Raw genomic sequence first — 22,976 nt, 5'->3', positions numbered from 1 at the left:
CCGCAAGAAGATGCTGGTGATCACATCGTCAGAAGCTATGCAGCCTGGTGCACCTCGGCACTGCTATGCATGCTCCAGCAGCCCCGCAGGCACTTCAAAAGCCGGGGCCACACAGCTGAGAAAGGGGGCTGAGCACATCACCGTGAGGCCAGCAGAGGACGTGGGAGGACAGAGGGAGCCAGGGCCCCAGACGAACAGAGACGAGAAGCGCCCCACGGCGGATGGACCGGCGAGGGGGCTGCCCAAGAGCCAGAAGGTGCAGCACCCTGGGCAGGGAGCCGAAGGTCCGGAGGTAACCCTAGCAGTCCCGGCGGAGCACACCTGGGAGGTCCAGAGGCTTAGTCCCGGGGGAGGAGAGCGCCCGACTGGCTGCGGGATGGTGCGCTTGTACTGGGTGGTCTCTTCTTCGGCTGAGTGCGGCCCCACCCGTGTGTCCCCTTCAGCTGGCCACCCCACTCCCATGCGCCCTCCCCTCCGCAACTCTCCTTCCCCTGCCCATGGGGCCCCCCGGCCGGCTACCCTCCCCCGTCTGTGTTCTCTACCCTGCAACTCCCCTGCCTGTGAACCCTCCTTGCCCAGCGGGGCTCCTCCCCCCGCCTGTGTGCCCCTGCCCACTGTCCTGCGATTCTCCCCGCCCCTCGCTACCTGCCCCCTCTCTTCTCCTCCCCTGGCTTGGCCTCTGCCAAGCAACACCACACCCCACCTCCTGGCCCTGCAACCTTTGCTGGGACCCCGTCTCCTCTTCTCCCTCTCTTCCCCCCCCTCCTGCCTCCCCGCACACACCTGGACCCTCCCTCCCCCCACACACCTGCCCAGGAACCCAGCCCCCTTGTACTATGTGCTGACAACCTCACCCCTGCCTGGGAGCCAGGTGATTCTCCCTCCCCCTTTGTCTGAGGAAGGGAAACTCTGGTGTTCCCAGTGCCCATGTCCCCAAGTCCCTTCCTGTCTGGGGCAGAAGAGCTTTATTAAAATTGGAATTGTGATCCCATTTAAATAGGCTTTGTTTTAAATAATATACCTTTAAAAATAAATTAAAAATTGTTATGGCCTAAATTTATCATAATCTATTTAAATAACTTATGAATTAAATTTAAAAATTAAATAGAACATTTCCTGTCAACTTTTAAAAAAATTCTACCAGTTCACTAGTGTAAGTTGCTGTGTAAGCACCCAGAACCAGTGTTTACATCAGCAGTAGCTTCTTCTGCAGGTGAAGAGAGAATGTTTTTATCACTTCGGTTTATTCAGCTAGTTCAATTCAATGATTAGTTCATTCACCATTGCAAAACCAAGAGTTGACGAAGCAGAAAAACTTGATTTCCTCTTTTCTCAGTAAAAAAGTGGTTATGAGAGTGTTCTAACACCTTGAAGAACATGATGACTAGAATCGATCTGTAAATTCACTATGGATATTTCCTTTGTTTAATAAATGAATTTCAGATGCAGAATATGTTTGGATACTTTTTTGTTATGTATCTTTCACATTTAAGGTAGTTTTATTTCATACAAAAATTAAGTGCTGGTTTTGTTTATTTTAAATAGAATTTCCATCCAGACAGAAGTAGATGCAAATCATACATTTTAAAAAAAGTAGCCACCACTTGGCAAATAATAAATGGGGTATAACCTGTCTCTTAAGTGTTCCTATTACACACCATTTTGTAATAAAATAAAAATGTAAAAATTAAGAATCTGATTACATGTAAGTTACACAATTATTTGGGCACTTATTTAGTTGGTAGTAGTACTGAGTGTATTCTCCTGGTTAATAAATAGAAGCACCAAATTTGGCATAAAGGTTATATTTAGTTGTAAATCAGCATGTTTTAAAGGGTGCTTGGTTGTTTCCATACTTAAAAGAGTATTAATAACGTTGATGTTCTTAGTTAAATAATTTTTCTTATGATAGTGATATTGTGCAATAAAGGGAAACTGTTAAACACTTATGGTTTCCAGTCCATTTTTACATTATTTAATAAAATATATATCAACTTACAGGGCAGGTGGGGGGCGGGGAGGGACTAGACCCATTCTGGGCTCCACCAAAATTTATACAAACCTGCCGCCCCGACTGCCAGACAATGTGGTAGTGGCAGGGCCAGTAGCTGCAGGTCCTTTGCTGGCTGTGTTTTTAATTCAAAGTCCCCAGCCCCATGCCTTCTGCCCCAGGCCGTGCCCCCTTTCAGAGGCAGAGCCGGCCAGTGACCACGTACCAAAATTCATTAAATGCCCTTCCCCCCCTGCAAAAATTATTCCCCTACCCTGTTCTTGGATGATTGCACTACTCTGGCTAATATTTTGTAGAAGCCTTACCAATAGAAGCTGGTAAGGGGGTGCATTCAATCTCCACATTCCCCAACCACTCTGTCTAGGCCTTCTGCATGGTCAAGGCCTCTCACTTTTAGGTTTGCTCTAACTCACAGATGCAGGGAAGACTGACTGCATTGTGACTTGTAGATTTTCCTTTCAAGGGCTCTCTGATAGGGTCTGCTATTTCCTTTATGTATTTTTTACAAGATTCTAATGTTAAAATTTATTACAGTAGCTAAGCACTGAAAAAGCAGACAGCACTGCATGGTATGTATTTCTGTTTTGGTGCATTCTTTCATAAAAATTCATGTAAAGGAAACAACATACCATATGCCGAAAATTGGAAAATTAAACTATGAGGTACTATTTTTGGAGTAATTAGAGCTGATCCTACTAAATAAATTTCATTTGTTTTGTAGAAAGATATAAGAGATTAGATTTAATGGAGAAAAGGCTGTTCCATATATTCAACAAACTAAAAGAAATAATGGTGCTCATGTGCTCTGTGGGTAGCTTATGAGAAATGTAACTTATTCTTTACTTACATCAGGGATCTAGGTACACAAATGATTTCTGTAAAGAACAAGAGAGGTTTGAGATTAAATACTGAGTCATAGTTTAGATACAGATTTCAGAGCTCCCGTATCTGTAACAGAATTAAATAATTGGTGTGGTTATTCAAAATCAGTGCTTTTTAGTCGTGACATGATAGCATTATGAAGATTAAATAAAGAAATAGATGGGTACTGTTGTGTTAGAAAGGAAAAATGATATTAATGTAAGAAGATACTTAGAAGATGAAGGATTAATATATTCAACAAATTCATTTTCCTAGTGCTGTGTCCTTTCATCACAATTTGTGACTTTGAATGAGAGCCTTAGGATTTTCATCAGATTCTCCTTACCTATGGATATTTTATGGAGAAATGAAATCATATCCATTTATGCATTTATTCTTGTATTATGTGCCTTGATCTTCGCAATGCAACAGAGAAACAAAAGTGTAACTTGTTGTATGTATGTGATCCTGGTCACAGTGTAAATCTTTCTTGTAATCTGTAAAACACTGTTTCTTCATGTTCTTGGCTCTACCCTCCCACAGTAAGTAGCTTTAATATAAAGGGAGCTCTTTACTGAAATGATAAAGAAACCCTTAATATCTTTCATGGTGAGCCATTTCTCTTCATGGGCCAGCAAGCATGGGGAAAGTAACATACATCAGTGGAAGGTTGGATTGCATAGTATTGGTACTAGTTTAAAATCCTAAAGTGCTGCCAAAAAGATAAGGAGTTGAGACAGCTCCAGGATATGCTTTAAAAGGAAAAGTGAGCCAATGCGGTGGTTAAAAATAAACCTTTGCCTCATTTTCAGGGTTTGTTTCTATTTATTAAAGGGGTTATTCTGTTAGTATATTGAAGGACATTTTACTGTTTTAAAGCATAAGCATGTGCTTATTTCTTTATCTCTGAATATGGAACCCCTCCCTCTGAGCTGGTGTGGACGAATTCCCACTGTGAGAATGGTGCTCAGGGCCTATGTGTTGCCCTCTTCCTCCCAACTGCAGATCGAATGCTCACTGGCAAGGGAGGACAGAGGGACATCTATCAGTTCTGCCATGCCAGGAGGAGAGTGCAGGGAGCTCGACACTCAAGCCGGGAGCAGTAAATAGCCTGCTGGGCATTCCTGAAATACTCTGCCTGCTTTGCCATTTTCTTTGGAAGAAATTTTTGAGGGTCACTCTTAACTTTCACTTTTCAGTCCCTTCTCATCTTCTATAAGCAACCCAGTGGGGTAGTTACCAGAAGACATCTTCTCGGCCTCACACTATTGATTTAAAGGCATGATATTACTCTTTATTACCCTAATGCTGTATTTTGTTTTAGGGTCTCTTTCTTTCTCTGTCTCTCCCCTTCTTTCCACTAATTCAGGAATGGAACCCACTGCCACAGTTATTGTTCTTGATTTATAAGCCAATTGGAAATAGTAGACACCAAAGTATAGGGCCTGATTTTATTACCCTGTTACTCCCAATTTATGCCAGCGTAGCTTTGTTGACTTCAGGGTCTTTCAATTGGCATAAAACGCAATGAGGAAGCATGAATTCAGTGTGGTAACCACTGTGCTGAGAGGTATGTGTATCTCTGCCATCTTACTGTGGTAAATCAAGCTTTGGTATCTCTAGCAATTTATTTGGGGGAATCTTTAGCTCAGGGTTTGGGGAAAGGAAATCACATACAGGTCTCAAAGTAAGTGGCATGTGGTAGTACTTAACAAGCAATGCAAACTATAATGCAGGCCTCCAGAGCGCCCCTCTGGGGCAGTGCTAGGGGAGCACACATCTTGCACCATCTCTCAAGGATGCTGCAGCATGCTCCTCAGCAGTCAGTCTTGCTGGGCAGAGGAAGTAAGACAGAGCCATGGCCCTGCTTCCCCTACCCCCTCTCTCTTTTGAGCCCACCCTGGTATAACTGAGGAGAGATTTAGGTCTTTGCTTCTGGTGATATGTATGTACAAGACAATTCCTTAGCAAGGTTCAACAATAAAAAGTCCCTGCGAGGATTTCCTAAGGCAGTTAATGTAGGGATTTGTGTTATGCCAAGATAAATAGGGTATGATGTCTCAACTCAGTACAACTCAGACATGTTTGAATAAAAGAATGCATAAAACTTATGACTTCATTGAAAGTAAACAGAGGTTTGAAGGGGGAGATAACACTATATTGTTCAGAGGACAGTGTACATTTTTCAGCTTTGCCTTTTTTCCTGCCCATAGCACAAGCTCTCATCCAGCACCTCATTATCTACCACCTTGACCACTGCAGCCTCCTGCTCTCTGATGTCTCAAACACACACATTACCTTCCAGCTCTAGGCCAAAACATAGCTACTTAGCTGGTGGTCTTTGCCTGTCTTCTCCCTCAGTCGATCCCTTAACAGGCTCCTCATTTCCTGCATCAGACTCCAGTATTTTGCCTTTAGGGCCCTTTACAAATTTGCCTCTGTATATTGTCTTTTTCTCCCACACACTTCTTTGTATCTTCAGTGCTGTTCCTTGCACATGGAAACCCCGCCTCCCATGCCCGCCTGTGTAGCTTCTAAACCAATGAGAGGCAAAGTAGGCTAATGAGTGGGCCACATGATTGGCCCTCCTTCATCTAGGTGGGCCACAAGATTGTCTTAACCAAGACAGTCTTCCAGGATAAGGTTGTTTTGCTAACTGCACTTGCACACCTAGAATTTGTGGGGTGTGGTGTCTGAACCATAGCAGCACTTTGATTGGATGTAGAGGGAGCACATGGTCTCACAACAGACTCGTGCATTAAGAGCTTGACACTTTTGTAATACTGGTGGGGGAAAAACTATGCGATGAAAACCAGCAGAATCTGGCAATACTGTGGGTATGTCTAGACTACATTGTTTTTTCAAAAAAACTTCACCTGAATCTACACTGCAATAGCATTCTTTTGAAATTAAATTGAAAGAACGCAGGGTTTTTTTTATATTGGTAAACCTCAAATTACGAGGAAGAACGCCTTTTTTGAAAGAACTCTTTTGAAAAAAGGCATGTGTGGATGCAGAAGAGGAACATTTTTTTAAAGAGAAGGGAATCGAAAAAAGCACAGGTGCCCTGGTGGCCATTCTGTAAAGAACAATCAGGGCTTTCTTTCAAGAGAGCGTCAATGCAGTCTGGACACTCTTTTGAAAAAGCAGATCACTTTTTCAATCCGGTTTTGAGGTGTGGATGCTCTCTTTCGAAAGAAGCTTGCAGTCTATATGTATACCCTGTGTATGGGCTACAGTAAACAAAATGTTTTGTGAACCGCACATAGAAGTCCAGTGGGTCACATTCCACAGGTTGCCCACCGCTGTTTTACCCTGTCCTCTTTCAAACCCTTCCTCTTCTGAATTCTACCAGAACATTTATGGGAAACTTGCAACTGATAATAAATTAAAAGCTGGCTGTGTGTAACTCCTGGGGTCTATTTTATTAATGGATTGGTATGTTATGATTTTAAAAAATTAAATGGATCAATATAAATCTGTCACGCCTTGCTTATTCTCTCTTGTTGAGCTTCATGTCCCCCATGTACTTCGCTCCAGTCCATCTATTTGACGGTTTCCTGAGCCATCACCTCTGTGTCTTCTTTGGCAATACCTGTTCACATGTTGTAAGTTCCCTGAATTCACAAGGCCTCAGCCTTTCCACTCTTAAAATCCCTCTTAAAATATACTATAGGAAGCACAGCATTGTTATTGATTTGTACAGAAAACCCCTTTTGTTGTTCCGTGTCCTTACACAGGTAGACAGTCTGTCATTAGGCTGCAGGCTCCTTGGGAAAGATCTGTTGTCTTTTATACACCTGGAAATGCCTAATACAGTGTAAGCACTACCACTGTTCGAGAGGTGCACCTAGCAGATCTGTGTGGCCATGTATCCTTATCATTGTTATGCTTAATCTTCCTTTGATTTGTTTACTCCACTCTTCAAAATGTCTAGTTTTCAAAGAAATTGTAAGCTCTTCAGGTAGGGTTGCCAGGTGTCTGGTATTGACCCGGATAGTCCGGTATTTTCACCTCCTGTCCAGTAAAAAATTCAGAAAATACCAGATACCTGAAATGTCCGGTATTTATTTATTTTTCCCAGCCAGGAAGCAAAAATACTGGACACCTGGCAACCCTACAACACACTCGGAAACTGTCCCCCCACCACCCTACCCCAGGCCCTGGCCGCCCCAGGACCCCCTGCTTACCTGGTCCCGCAGGGAAGCTGCGTTCTGGCTCCATCAAGAAAACAAAATGGCTGCCGACAAACAGCCTGAAGAACTGAAGCAAGGGGAAGCAAAGCCTTCCCTGGGTCTTAGTGCTCCACCGCTCCACTCTTGTTATCCCTACTCTGACTCTGCACGCACTTAAAGCTGTTTTAATGCTGTTTTCTTTTAATTTTTTTTTATTCAACAACTTTGGTCTCCCCCTCCTCCCCCTTTTCCCCCCCTCAACAGATATGTTTTGGGGAGGAGGGGGAGGAGGAAGGAGGTTTCGGTATTTTTGGTTAAACCATCTGGTAACCCTACAGATTTACCTTGGCCAGAACAATAACTGTGTATGCCACTTCTGGTAGTGCACACACAATTGCGTACAGTGACACTGTGCTCGCAGATGTATTGAAAAAAGAAAAAAGCTACACATTATGTGGCTTAGCCCAGGGGTCGGCAACCTGTGGCCCTCTAGGGAGCCAGATATGGCTTTTCTGGAGCCCCAACTCGGCCCCCCTTTTCTCCTCCTGCAGCAGGGAGCCCGCGCTGGCGCTACAACCTTACAGCTCCTGGGCGGGCGGGGGAAGAAAGCCCTAAGGCACCATGCGGCGCACGGCAAAGCAGAGTGAAAAATGTCTCGGTGCGCTGCTCTTTTCCTTCCCTCCGCATGCGGGAAACAAGCAATCAAAATGGCTCCCTGCACATGCCCTTTTTTGTCCCTCCAGGAAACATTTCCCTCGAGGCTTCTCCTAATAGTCCTTCCTGGAGGCTTCTGGGGAATGGGAGCAGTAGGTGGTGCCTGCCATGCTGCACGCAAACAAGTGCGTGCACCTCACTCCCTCATGCCCAGACCAACCCCTCGCTCACCACCCCACCCCCCGGCCAAAATCCTCCCTACTCCCTGCCTCCCCCCACTGGCCAGCATCCCCCTTGCCAGACAGCCTGCCCCCAGTACACTTCTGCCCCCAGGCAGACCTTGCACTCTCACCCCCTCTACAACCCACATCGTCCCTCGCAGATCCTGCACTCCCATCCCTATCCCATTCACTGGCACCCGCATCCTGCACACTTAACCCCTCATTTTTGGCCGCACCCAAGAGCCTAGGGAGCCCTACAAAATCCACTGACCTTAAAACCCCAGAAAAGTAAATCTGGCCTGAGGCTTTGAACCTCAGTCTTCCCTGCCCCTCTCCCCAGTATGGGACTGGAGCATCGGGGGTATTTCAGGTGGGGGTCACATCAGTGAGGATTGGGGATTTGGGGAGGGTTTTGTTTTGTTCTGTTTTTTATTTTCACTTGTTTGGTCCCTAACTGATTTTTCTGTGGGTCAGTGACCCCAACCCAAAAAAGGTTCCCCACTACTTCCATAAATAAAGACAATGTTGAAACTTCTTGTGTTGGACATAATATTTTATTGTATTTAAAAATGAAGCCTGGCCAACAAGCCCCCAGTTGGGGCACAGACCCCATCTGACCACAGTGTCTAACACTCCTGCACTCCCCACACACCCCAACTGATTTTTTTTCCCTGCCAGGAGGCGAAAATACCAGACACCTGACAACCACCAGACACACACTCAGCAACCGCCATCCCCTCCTCCCCCAGAAGCCCCTGGACTCCCGCTTACCTGGTTCTGCAGGGGAACTGTCTTCTGGCTCCGATCAGGAAAACAAGATGGTTGTCGGCAAAAAGCCTCAAAGACTTTTTTTAAAGGGGCCATGCTGATTTATTCATTTATTTTTGCTTAACTGTCAGGGTCCTTTTTTTTCCTCAACAGAATTTTTTCCCCAGGGTGTTTTTTTTTTGGGAGGGGGGGGGGGTGTTTGGTATTTTTGGTTAAACCATCTGGCAACCCTATCTTCAAGTCAAGGTCCCTGTTTTTCTGTTTTTGTATAGCACCTGGCACAACCAGATCTTGATTCTAATTGTATCCAGTGCAGCTACTGCTCCTGTGAGTGTTGTGAAATCTATGCAAAAGTCCCATTGACTTCAAGTTGATGTGCAGAAGGAAGTCAGGATAGGAAAAGTATCAGTGAGCAGGGAAAGTAGCATTTAACCAAACTGCAGATTATCTTGGAAGACATATTCTAAATATCAGCCAATTTGGATTTTATGAAAATGAATGAACTGGTCTTATCTTTGAATCTTAAGCTTTGAACGAAGTGCAAGCAGTTATTGAAATTTTTAAGGCAGTCAGTCAGTTGTGTGGGCTAGTTAGAGAAAGGGAAGTGTCCAACCACATCATCCTACCTTATCTCAATTGAGTGTAGTCTCTGAGCTCACCAGATGCAGGGGGCCTGTGGCCCTCTTTCTATTTCCTCCAGGGGTCTGTTTCCTCTCTTTCCCTGAAGAGTAGTTGAGGGTGGATTTTGTCTTGCCTGCCCCCTCTACTGCAGGGCGGATCCCTGGTGCTTCTTTCTCTCCCTCCAGGCTGGTGTCTGTCAGTTCCTGCCAAGCCTCTGCTTCTGTTATTAGGAAACCTTTAGGGGCTTCCTTTTTTCTCAGACTGCATAATTGGAGGCAAGACTTGTCTTGTTTTGCATATCTCTCTTCATCCCCCCCCACCCTTTCACACATATTGATATTATCATTAATATTATGCCACATAGGGCAGTGATCAGTGCTGACCTTACTCTTACAAAGTGCAGGTGAGGGAAATAGGGTAACCATTCTTTAAGCTGTAGCACATGTTAACCATAGTACTTCCAATGGTACTTAATGCCTCCCCTACCCTGATGTAGACAATATTCATCCGTGTTCACTAGAAAGCACCCCAGAAGCTTCTGTTCAAATGTTCAACATTCTGCTACAAACATTGTGTGTTTGTGCACAAATATCACAATAGCAAAGATGACAATTATCCAAGAGGAAGAGGCAGAAATAAAGTTTTAATTAACGTGTAGTGAGGAAAATAATTCTTGCCCTTCCTCCCTGCTTTTGTCATCAGTTGAGAGACTTCTTGATTTCATTTTAAATGCCTAAAGCAGGTACATAGATGTCTTTGTAGTGGCAATGGTAATTCTGAATTGAATTTTCTGGATAACAAACACTGAGGAGAAAGAACTAGGAGTTTTGAGCAAGTGAAGGTGATCCAGAGATGTTTTACGGCTTTGCTTTAGTTTTAGTCTCATACTTAAAATCTTCTCAGTTACCCATAATAAGATATGCTTTTACCTGCCAGTCATGTTTCTTGCAGTTAGATATTTGGTGAGTTTTTTGGGGGAAGGGAGCGTGGGAATTAACATACTTGAAATTTTCCATTTCTTCTTTACTGACTCAACTGGTGAACATGTGCAAATTGTTTACCCGTAGGGCCCAAAACTTGCTAACGCTAATGGGAGTTGTGCTGTTGAGTTTAAAAGTGACCTGCTGTAAGCAATATTATTTTAAAACATGTTTTAATGTCCCATTTTGTTTCTTTATATTGCATAAAGAGGGCCTTTAAACTCTTTTGGGGGTTTCTTTTAACTTTACATATTTTTACATTTTGACTTCAAGCCTTACCTACCCAGTTCTCCCTGGAAGAATTTTTGGACATCTAGAGAAATGATAGAATTATTACACTGTAGATATCAAGCAAGTGAACCCTGATTAATTGAGAAGGGAGAGGTGTTTTCTATTCAGACTGTTGAAAACACTCATTTTTGTTTGTTTGTTTTTGTTTTTACACCTATACAGGCAACTGGTGAAACAATCGTCATTGTATTTCTATGTCCAATATGGCTAACAGAGAATTGGGACTTACCGTTCACCTATCATATGTGACTGGTAGTTTAATAGATAATAATTGATTACAAGGATCTCTGTTTATCTTTTAGGTATTTTGATATTATCCTAATTTCATTTCAATTAACTGAGCTTCCAACACAGACAGATTTCTTGGAAGAGAGGAAAAGGGAGTGTTCCTTTGTTGGGGGGTAGGTGTGCTAAAAATTATTTGCAAATCTTTCCTCTGATGGGTATGTCCCACTTCCTCAAGACCGATATTTTCATATGCATAAGGTCTTCTCTATCTGATGCAGTTGTGCACATCCGTGGGGTGTGAATTCTAATATACACCAATGTGTCACTTATTCACTGGCCCATTTTGACCATTCTGTCATGTACTAAAAGCTCACTAGTATATGTTAATATAGTCTTCTGTCAAACAGAACTACATTAACACATACTAGGGGACTTTCAGTGTGCTCTACTAGGGTCAACAGAGGCCATCTGGTGTGGTTTAGATTTCACACCACACTTATGTGCACTACTTCACCATGTAGAGACTCTCTCAGCCTTACTTGTTACTTTGGAAGAAGAGGAGGACATAGCAGGGAAAGACTTATCCCTAGTAAATTGAACATTAGTGAAAAGTGAGAGTCCTGGAGATTGAAGTCCTCCATTAAGCCACAGAACAGATAAAGTAATGGACAATAGTAGTATAAGCTTCCCCCATTGCTCTGCTAATGTGCTCCTACTCTAAATGGAGGGAGCCCAACTAAGGTGAGACATTAGTTTCATCTTCATAAATATTAAGTTCTTGGCTTCTGCTGAGTCTGCCAACATGACTGGAAATGGATCTATTTAGTGATATTGATGCTCATCTACCAAGAAAGGAACAAAACCACCAGACCCCAGGGCCAGTCCACAAAATTTTGGCATCTGAGGCAGGGAGCTCAAATGATGCCCCCATTTTCCCTCACTGCACCACCAGCACACACAATTTTCTACCCTCTGGGTCCTAGTGGTGCAGCACCATATCTGATCACAGCTTATATTTATCAAAGGAGGTTTTATTGAAAACTGGTAAAAATAGATTGTTTATTACTGGTTAAAAAATTCGGCCTTTTGTCCCAAATTTTTAGTACAAATGCAGTTTTGTTCAGAATTCAAGTTACATCGTTAAATTTTTATTCCAGTTATTCCTGGCTGACTCATCCCCTAAGAATGTTACTCATCATTTGGCAGGAAATAAAAATGTTTTAAGTATGGGCATGTTCTTTGATTCTTGCAGGGCTTAGATATGTATATTTATGTGGCCTGTACATATTTATTTATATATAAATGTGGTCACGGTTGCTTAAAAATCTTACTGTCCTACAGCCTGAGTGTGTTTTTTCAACAGCTCATAAGGTAATTTCCCTGCAGGCCAGGAATCCTGCACAGAACAAAAAATCCTTATGACAACAGTGACTGTATAGACACAGCGTGTGTTACAGCACTTCAGTCACACCACCAAATGGTTTGAGCATCTCACTAAATGACTCATGAAATGACTCACTAGAGCAGAGGGGGGCAAACTACAGCCTGTGGGCTGCATCCATCCCACCAACCGTTTTTATCCGGCCCTCAAACTCCTGCTGGGGAGCAGTGTCTGGGGATTGTTCTGCTCCAGGTGGCTCCCAGAAGCAGCAACATCTCCCCCTTCTGGACATCTCCTGTGAATAGGGTCAGCCAAAGAGCTCTGTGCTGTACCCTCCATTCACCCCCTACAGCTCTCATTGGCTGGGAACCACAGCCAGTAGGCGCTGCAGAGGCGGTACGAGTGGATAGGTGGCAGGGCAATGCATAGAGCTGACTGGCTGCACCTCTGCATAGGAGCCTGCTGGGAGGGGGGACATGGTGCTGCTGCTTCTGGGATCTGCTTGAAATCTGGCGCCTGCACTCTTAAGTCCCTCCTCCTGCCATACATGAACCCATCCCCTAGTCCAGTGGTCTCCAACCTTTAGAGGCTGCCGGGTGCCAGGGGGCGTGGCCATTCGCCTGCCGGGCGCCAGAGGGCGGGGACACATGCACGCCCGGGGGCGGGCGGCCCCCCCCATAGCCGCGTGCTCGGGGGCGGGGGGCTCCCCCGCAAGCACCGCACTCCCGGGGCCGGGCCCCCTCCTGCAAGTGCCGTGCGCCGGGGGCTAGCGCCCCCTCCAAATGCCGCGCGCCTGGGGCCAGCGCCCCCTTCTCCCCCAAGCGCCGCGTGCCCAGGCCGGCGCCCCCCCAAGCGCCGCGTGCCCAGGCCAGCGCTCCTCCTAAGCGCCGCTCGCCCGGGGCCGGTGCCACCCCTCCCCAAGCACCGCGCGCCCGGCCATCCCCCCCCACCCTCCAAGTGCCGTGTGCCCGGGGCCAGCGCCCCTTCTCCCCCAAGCGCCGCGCGCCCGGGCCGGCGCCCCCCCACCCAAGCGCAAGCGCCACGCACCCGGGGCCAGCGCCCCCTTCTCCCCCAAGCGCGGCGTGCCTGGGCCGGCGCTCCTCCTAGGCGCCGCGCATCTGGGGCCGGCGCCCCCCCCAAGCATCACACCCCCGGGGCCGGCGCCCCCCCCTCGCCCTCCAAGCGCCGCGCGCCCGGGGCACAAGCGGCCAATTCACGGTGCTCCCAGGGCCGGTGCTTACCATGCGCCCGGGCCAGCTCCGGCACGATGCATGCACCACGTGCCTGGGGCCAGGCCAGCCCCGAGCACTTGGCGGGTGCACACAAATGGCCCCGCGGGTGCCATGGCGGGGACCACTGCCCTAGTCCAAAGCCCTCTTTTATCCTCTGAACTCATTGGTCCCAGCCCAGAGCTACTCATTCCCAGTCTCACCCTAGAGTCTGCACCCCCAGCCCTCAGTTCCTCTTACTCTAACCCCTGACCCAACCTGGAACTTTCTCCCATCCTCCAAATCCCTTTGCCCCAGCCTGGAGCCCCTCCTGGACTCCAAATCCTTCATCGACAGCCCCGCTCCAGAGCCGGAACCCCGCGCGCGCACACATGCACACACACAGATACACACACACACTCTCTCTCTTTCTCTCTCTCAGCTCCTGTCCCAGTCTAGAGCCCACGGTGGCACTCTAAACTCATTTCGGAATCCGCCTCAGTGCTCCTCACCCTCTTTAGCACCCCAACCCCAGTTTTGTGAGCATTCAGGATCCTCTTTGGTAGTCCCATGCCTTGATGTGACCCTCAGGATGAAAAGCTTGCTCATCTCTGAACTCGAATAAAAATTACAAGATTAGCCCAATCTGTCTGAGAAAAGCTGTTCAGTCCTCCATTAGTGGTCAAAGATTTGTTCGTTGCAACTGCTCAGGACCCAGGAAAGTAAAATAGCAGGAGTAAATGCTTAAGAAAGAATCTGTAATGTCATTCCACTTGAGTCTTAAGGCTTCCAGTAAATAAGTGTATATAAGACAAACTCCACATTACTTGTTGTGAATTGGTGAAGAATGTCTTGTTATTCTTGATTGACTGCAATAAGGTGTCAATCTTTTATTCTTTTAATTCATGGAATTTCTTTAGGGTTTTGAGCCAGTGTCTGGTCATTATTTTCAAGCGTCTAAACTAAGCTTTCGTCACTAAGTGAAAGGCCCAAATGCACCAAAGTTTTCTGAACTACTCCTGTGTCCTTTTACAGGTGGCCCAGTCTTGCAAACTCTTACATATTCACCTGAGTAATACCCTTGAAATACTGATGGTTTTTTTGGACTATCCTCTGTGAGTAAATAATTGATTGCAGCATCCACCTCTTAGAGACTATTGAATTTTATTTCTCTTTATTTCCAGACTAAACATGCAAATTCTTCTATGCAAGATAAACTTAAAAGTAAAAATGGTCCATTGCAGCTGGTCTGCACTACGGTGTCAGCTTGTGATATAACTTGAGCTTTTCCCTATATACTGATCACTGTTCATATACAGAAATTTCTATCTGGAGTTAAGTAGCATTGTAAGTTCAAGGTAGCAGGTCTGTCAAGGGGATTGGGTGGAGCTTTAGTGCCACTGAAGTTTGAGCTGGTAATGCAATGGGGACTCAGCATAAAGTCTATTTGAGTGCTAGAAGTCCCCCCCAAGGCTTCCCAAAATTCCCATCAAGGGGGATTTGTGGTTTCTGTACTTCCTGCCTCCTGAGTGGCTATTCTATCTACTGAATAGAAATACTTTAGCATTTGGTCCATGCCTTGCATGTGATGGTCTGCACCTGTACTGTTTCTCTTAGCTCTAGGTCTGTGATTGTGCTTGATCATTCAGGTGTTGACTTTGGGAAAGGGGGGACATTCTTCCGAGCATGCAACTAGCTGGCCTCTAGCTGACACCAAGCTGCCTGTTCAGTTGTGATGTGATCTCAGGAGGGCTTATAGATGTGGTCCAAGGCAATCAGTCATTCATTTACCTTTCTGTCAGAAGATGATGAATGATCCAGGGCATAAATTGAGGGCTTTCCTTCAAAGCTTGGAATTGTTCTCTTCTTCTGTCAGGAATCGCAAGTGAATTAACATTTAACAGTACCACCCCAGCCTAAAAAAGTATTAAGAGCATCACTACTATTCTTCTGGTGGCCCATGTTTGAGTCCCTCCACATCTACATAAAAGTTCCCCAGAGAGATTTTATGTTTTTCATTAATGAATGTAAAATATTTACCATTGTAACTGTGGTCAGGAACACTGGAATTTAGCAGCTGCAAAGTGGAGGAGTTTGTTATGGAGGCATGAGAAGGCCTTGAGATAACAATTGTAACGTGCCCCTTGCCGTGAAGCAAAACGTTAAAGGGGTGATACTTTTCCTTTTCTTAGCCGGGACAGAAAAGTTTTACAAATTGCATCCCTGGCATCCTCCCAGCAGGTCATTGACCATCAGCGCTGGGTGCAGGACCTGAGGAGTAGAAAGAGGGCATGATAGAACCTGATGATAGAGGCTCATAGGAATGTGTGTAGAAGGTGTTATTGCCTCCTTGTGCTTCAAAGAGGGATGCTGGAGCAGGAACAGCAATTCCAAGCTGCAGCTGAGAGGATACTGAAGAGAGAAAGGCTCATGGTAGCGGAGTTCATTATCCATGACTGTGTGAGAGCCAAAGAGAGCAAATGGCCATGTTTGAATATTCCCTGGGCATTATGGCCAAAAAGTGCTAGAACAACCACGCCCCTACGCTGGCTTGGAGTGAGGCCATCTTCATCCTGCAGCTATGAATTCTCCTCTATTAAACCACAAGCTGCAGTCAAAGGTCCCTGGGTGGAGGCTTAGCCAGTTCATGGAAGGATATGTCCAGAGTCAGGATTATTGTCATCACTGCACCCTCACTCCTGGGACAGTAGTGTGATGGCAGGTACCATGACCGTGTGTACACATCCCACTGAGTGACATCATACCGTGCCACTTGTGCATGTTACACCTGGTTGGGGTGACCTGCTGCTACTGCGCACTGTTTCAGTGTCAACGAATCAGAGCAGCAGTGATGCCAGCATTTTTTAAACTTTTTTCATGAATTAACTCATAATGCAGCTGCACCAATAGTGTTGGTCACTCATGCACAGTGAAAGGTTAATTCAGTGCCACTGACAGGGATAGGCGCAGTTGCACTGTTAGGTGCTTAAAGTTGATGTTGTTGAAATTATTTGTTTTGATAGTGTTATTTTATTTGTTTTGAATCCTTCCTCTGTTCAGTCCCTTTGTTTATCTAGTGTGTTGGCTGCGCTTGAGAGGGCTGGGCACTTAACACAGTTTTGCTTCAGCCTCACCATCTCAGTGAATGTGCGTGTGAAGAAGGATCTCCAATATAGGAATGCAGATACACAGCCACAAGCTCCCCGACTCTCTCCAAATCTGGCAGGGGGATTAGTATTTGGGCAGGAAAAAAAGCGTCAGTCCCCTGGAGCTGGAGCCTTTGAACAGCCATCTCTGCTGCTGCCTGCCAGGCAGGGGGATGAGGAGCTGGGTGGAGAAAAGCTCTGGATCCCACTCATCATTCAGAACAGAACCGATGGTGTTTCACTGGGACACAGAAACAAACGTAAGCAAGTTGCCGGGCACTCCCCACTTCTGCCCTTGGGACCAGAACGTACAAATATTGTTTTCCCAAACAACACCGTAAGTCTTTGGAAAGAGCAGTTTAGATTAATGCAGCACTTGGAACCAAGGGCTGTGTCCCCAGAAGGCAAGGGCCTTTCTTTGACTCAGTACTGTGGCCATGAGGAAGGGTTGAGCTGGCCTTTGCAGATTGGCCACTGTCACTTGCGTCTGGTTAGCTGGACAGGAGTACTTTGAGGGTAGCCAACTGAACTAACAAGGCGGTGAAGCCCTTAACTTCACTCTCCCATGATTCTTACAGTTATTCCAGTAAGAAAATGTGTTTTGATTGCAGTTGACCAGCAGTACTCAGGTTCACTCTCTCTCTGAATCAGGCACAGCTAGCTTTCCTCACTGACTGTAGTATGTGAGGGGCAAGAGCCAAAGGCAGAATGCTACCACAGGGGCTGAGGAAGCATGCTCAGCAGTGCCCTTTTTGAAAGAGGCATGGTCCGCCTCAGATCAAGAATCTGCAGGGGAGGGGGGAAGGGGAGAGGGGCCTTGTCATGGCCCCAGGTCATTCGGTGGGGATGTGAAACACCTCTGGCTGCGCCAGCTGCATCCATTCCTGTTGGAGTCAGGGGGCAGCAGGTGTGCTTTCAGGGCAAAATAGCTCCCTGAGCTTGCCTTCCCCACCTAAGGGCAAGAGTCTGACTTTTCCTCCACCCTCATTGAACTGGGGTAAGCAGAATGAGCAGGCTCCCAGAAGGTAACAGTGGTACTCATCTGCATTAGAGAGATTAATGTTTGTTTGTTTTGAATAGGATTGGATGAAATATGTCTACATCACAACAGTCTGCAGTGGAGATAGTAATGCAAGCCTCATTCATTGTGGCATACATGTCCCACAGTGCTCACTGCTGGTGGAGCTGACAGATAGGCTATCACGTTTCCCTCTGCAAACACAGGCCTTGTGTGACAATAACAAATTCACCTGTTATGGAAACAGAATGACCATATCCAGGAATGATGATTGACCCCTCCACCCCCATGATATCCCACTGCTACCTTTGGAAGAACAAAGCAAGCTTTCAAATACCATTGGGGTTAAACTCAGATCGCAAACTACAATCAATTCAAAAGCCACTGATGGCAATACTGGATAGTCTCTCTCTTTGAAACTGAATTTAATGCTTGTGAAAATTATTGGGTTGACAGTCCTGAAACCTGAAGTCCTCTGTTCCCACACATAACTGATCTACAATTATAGAAACAGTGCTAACTTCTCTCTGCTGCCCTGTGCACCTCAGCCCTGCCTGGAGGGGCCCCTTTTGGGAGTGAAAGGGGCACTTGCTCTCCATGCCTTTCTCTCCTTGTTTTCTTTAGTAATGCTGCCAACGAGGCTGCCAGTTGTGATAGTGATTTTTATGATTCAGCTACAAGTTCACAAGGAACTGAACAGAGATCACTGGTGGGCATGTAGTCCACTGAATAGCTATCGCAGAGCAACAATTGTCAGTCACTATTTAAATCCAAAGTGACAGATTTACCAGTTCATTTACTTGGTAGTCAGCACACTTGGAAATGTGATTGGCAATTATATTCTTAAATAGAAATTAACAGTTTTGGAGACTGCGATATGTGCTTGGAAAGGCCACAGCCAGACATATGTTGAGGGGAAAGAAATGATTATTTATTATCTTCATGAGTATCTTTTTTGAATACTAAATATTAGATCCCTATTGAAAAGCATACCTCAGAAGAGAAGTCTGATCTTTAGGAGATGTAATTTAGCAGAAACATTTTATTATGTAGCCGTTGATCACTAATGACATCTGATGAGAGATGGGTTGTGGCCACAAAGTATTCATGAAATAAATCTGATGGCTTTAAAACTAATTTGTTAAAGGATTAAGAGGGATTTTCTACATAAACAATGCAGTTGTAGAAGATTATCTTAATGCCACTATGACTAGAATCAACCATTAGACTCAATGGGAACATTTTTACATTGACTTTGGTAGGAACTGGAGCTTCTATTACAATAAAAGCTAGGAACTTTTGCTTGAGTTTCCAAGGACTGTGGATACTAAATATGGAAATTTGCAAACTCTTGAAATGTTTGCTCCAGGTGAAACCAAAAAAACTCATTTCCCCACCTGAATGAATTGAAAAATAACCCCAGAAATCCATCTAAAGGTATGGACTGAATAGCATGTGAAAGATTATGACTGGTTTTTAATTGGGGCTCATGAGGAGAGGGAAACATGAATGGATCCCTCTCCATGTCTCACATAAGGGCTTGTCACAGTTACCATTTGTTTTTTGGGGGTATGAAGTGATGTCTTCCTCACTATACAGTGCCCCAAAGGAGCAGGGAAAATGCAAAGCTCTGGCCCCACCTCCCTCCCTTTCTATCCAACTAGCCTATGATACTCCAATCTCAGCTCACCAGGAACAAGTATAGTACTGCCCGTGTGGACTCAGTCTGAGAGCTGATGCGGTGCCAGACTTCCTGTCACTGCGGCCAGTAACTCAGGGTGCGTTTGCTTTGAACCAGGGACGTGATTTCCAACTCCAAAGACATACTTGTGCCAGCTTTTATAGAGCTAGAGTACTAAAAACTAAACTAAACTAGAACATAGGCATGATGGTGCAAGCAGCGAGACAGCCTAGCTGCCCAGAGTATGGACCCATCCGAGACCCTAGGCCCTTCCTCCAGATAGCTGGCCCGTACAGCCAGCAACTATGATCCATTTTTATCAGGCTAGCTCAGTGAAAGCCCTCAATGGCCCAGGTAACAGTTGTATAGAGATTAAGTAACTCAATTTCTTTCCTCTGCCTTCTGCTGGCTATTAGTGAGGTGCAATGCAGGCTAAAAGGTGAACATTATTGGTGGTGAGAAGGTAGTTTGCAAAAATGGGAGACGGCAGACAGTAGGGAGCACTGCAGCTGCTTGTAGCCAGCTGTACAGATGTAGGGCATTCCCCATCTAGTGAGCCCAGGCTTCCAAACTTACATGCCGACAGGAATTCCAGGCCCCAGGACAAAACATCAACGGGCCTCTTCCCTTGGAGGGGCCACAAACCACCCAGAGAAACCCAGAGCACCACCCCTCAATCAGAGGATCCTGTGGTCAGTCACTGTCCCATCCCCCACCTGCCTGGAGATGCCCTCCCACCTTCCTACACCTCTCTGCCCCCCTCCCAGCAACCCTCAGCCAGGCTCTGACCCCGGCGGTCCTGTGCCCTCTCCCTGCTCCTTTTTCTAGTCTGATTCCTCCATCCCTTTGCTCTCTACAGTCCCATTCCCAGCTCTACCCCCTGAGTTTGGCTCCCTCCTTCTTTTACCAGTAGGGTTGCCAGGTGTCCACTTTTGAACTGGACAGTCTGATATTTGAGCGTTCTGTCTGGGAAAAAAAATTAAGAAAATACCGGACATATAAAATGTCTGGTATTTTCTAATTAAGTAAGTTTTATTATTATTAGGAGTATTAGTACCTAGTTGTGAACTGCCTGGCTGGTAGACATGCTCACACTGCATGAGCGTGTCTACCAGCCAGGCAGTATGCAACAATTTGGGGGGGGAGCTGGGCCAGGAGGGAATCCTGGGACTGGACTCGCTTGTACTTCGCCAGGACCGTGTGCAGGACAGGCAGCGCCCCGGGATCTGTGTGCGCCTGGGTCAGTTCCACTCCCCACTGGCCAATTCTTCCCCCCCTGCTCACCTCCCGACTGATTCTCTCCCCCTGACCCCTTTCTGGTCATCCCCGCTTCCCCTCAACTGGTCTGATCTCCCCCAGCCAGCCCCGCTTTCCCCCCGACCAGCCCTGCTTCCTGCCAGCCGGTCCTCCCCCCCGCCTCCCGATCTCCCCCGGCCAGCTCCACCTCCCTCCCACCTCCCAGCCAGACCTGCTTCCTGCTGGGTCCCCCTTCCCCGATCTCCCCCAGCCAGCCCTTCTTCCCCTGATCTCCCCCCCCCCATCCTCCCGGCCAGCCCTGCTCCCCTCCCAGCCGGTGTCTCCTCCCACCCCCGAGATCAAGTGTGTCTGGTATTTTTTTTTTTAAGCCACCTAGTAACCCAATTTCTCAGCTCGGCTCCCTTCCCACACCCTGCCACTCCACAGACATGGCAGAGGTTCAAAGTGGCAGGGAGCTCCTCCCCTCCCTCCCTGCACTGCTGCTGCCGCTGCTCTGCTGATCAGAGCATAGGGCTTAAAGCAGCAGGGAACTCTAGGCCCTCCGTCCCCCACTGCTTCTTGGATCCATGCTGTGGGGCTCCCAGCAGCTGCTGCTACATCAATGCTATTGAAAAAGGACTGGCTGGTGGGCCTGACTGGCTCTAAGTGTTACAGACTTATTTTTGAAGCCTCTTTCTAGACTGGCGTATGGTGCTGAAACAGCGGATAGTAACTTGGTCTAATTCATTTCCAAAATGTGCTTTTATCCGGAACAAATCAGAGGTCCTAACTAGCTGTGATATAGTAGTATCCGGTGACCTATATGTACCCTATTGTCCTAGATTGTTACCCTTATATATCTCTTCTCATTGTTAATAGTTAGTAACCAATGAAATGTATTCTCAGGCTTTTCGGGTTAGCTGTAATGCAGCAGGCAAGTTGGCAATCTGTTTCCTGCAAAGCACCTAGAGAGCTCTCAGCAGGATCCCCAGTTGCACTGAATGACTTTTCTTCTACAAAGCCACTGTCGGATCAAATTTGTTGCCATGGATTTCAGATAAGAAGGTTTAGGAGACACAAAGACAGTCAAGAATTTGACTGAGTTTGGAACCTTCATTTGTAATTCTAGAAATGCCCCCTATGAGGATATTTGCATAAGGGTAGAGCCTTCACTTCCCAGAGAAATTTGCAGGGAGCCCTCCAGTTACACAAAGCGCAAATGCAATTCAAGTGATTCAGCTAAAAAGCCACTTTGTTGACTTTTCATGCACAGTGCATTTACCAGAATCCTGTAGCGGCATGTTTAATTTACTCTCACACTCAAGCACCCAAAGAGTTTTTGTCTTGAGTTAATGATATGGTGGCCAGAGAGGGTTATGATTGTCTCAGGGGAGCTTGTTCCAAAAAAAAGATTATTGTGCTTTTTATTTGGGTGAGTTTATCCCTGCTATACAATTACTAAACAGCATGAGTGTGAGGCACACATACAGTGCCTGTCCCAAGAATCAGAGGAAGTTATATATGTACATTTAAAAGTCACTTGTAGTACTTATTCTGGGACTGTGACTGACATTGCTGTTTTAAAAAATGTGTACCAGTTACAATTACTAGCACATATAGGAAAGTGCGGAAATTAGATGTTCCGTTGTTGAATGCATTTCAAGGAAATTCATTAAGAACTATGTTCAAACCATGTTCATTAATCAAGCACATAAAATGCTATTCATCTCTGAGTGCAAAACTTAGCTTTTTAAACTGTGGGATGGCATCCCTAGCCTCTGTTTGTCAGCGCTGGGAATAGGTGACAGAGGATGGATCACTTGATAATTATCTGTTCTGTGCATTCTCTTTGGGGCACCTCGGCTACATGGATCTTAGATCTGACCATTCTTGTGTTCTTAACTGTGATATTTTATTCTGTTCTCTGGCATTGCAATGTAGGGACTCACCCGTAAACCTGGCAGATCCTCTAGGCCAGTGTTTCTTAAACTGTGTTCCACGGCACACTGCTCTTCCATCAGCCAGTCGGAGGTGTACCGCGACCTCTTCTTCCTTTTTTTGTTTTTGTTTTTGGCTGTGAGTTTTTTTTCTTTTCCCGGCAGCTCAGTAGGGACACACGGCAATTAAAGGGGCCGTGACCTCATTTCCCTCAGGTTTTTTTCTCGACAAAAAAACCCTTGGTGTTCCTCATAAAAAAAAATATTGTTTGGTGTTCTGTGGTCTTAAAAAGTTTAAGAAACACTGCTGTAGGCCATGCAAGCACAAGTCCTACACCTCCGTTGTAATTCTGGCACCAGCAGTTTCTCCCACCTACCCAATAGAGGGTCACAGAGAAGATCCTTTGGCTAAAGAGACATGCAAGATCCATCAGTGGGAACTAAAGTTAGGCAAATTCAGATTTGAATAAGAAGCAGCGAGGATAATTAATTTCTGGAACAACTTACCAAGGGGCTTGGTGGATTCTCTATCACGTGACGTCCAAAATTCAAGACTGCA

General features: G+C 46.0%; 1 protein-coding gene across 4 annotated transcripts in view; it reads left to right on the top strand.

Moving 5' to 3' along the window:
- CELSR1 (cadherin EGF LAG seven-pass G-type receptor 1) overlaps positions 1-22,976 on the top strand; it is a 277,024-nt gene that overhangs the window by 158,100 nt on the left and 95,948 nt on the right. The gene's annotated exons all lie outside the window — the stretch shown is intronic.

Source organism: Pelodiscus sinensis, chromosome 1 (assembly GCF_052426305.1).
Source record: "Pelodiscus sinensis isolate ZL-2025 chromosome 1, ASM5242630v1, whole genome shotgun sequence".
Lineage (NCBI taxonomy): Eukaryota > Metazoa > Chordata > Testudines > Trionychidae > Pelodiscus > Pelodiscus sinensis.
Note: the sequence above shows the minus strand (reverse complement) of the source record. Positions and strands in the feature narration are given on the sequence as shown.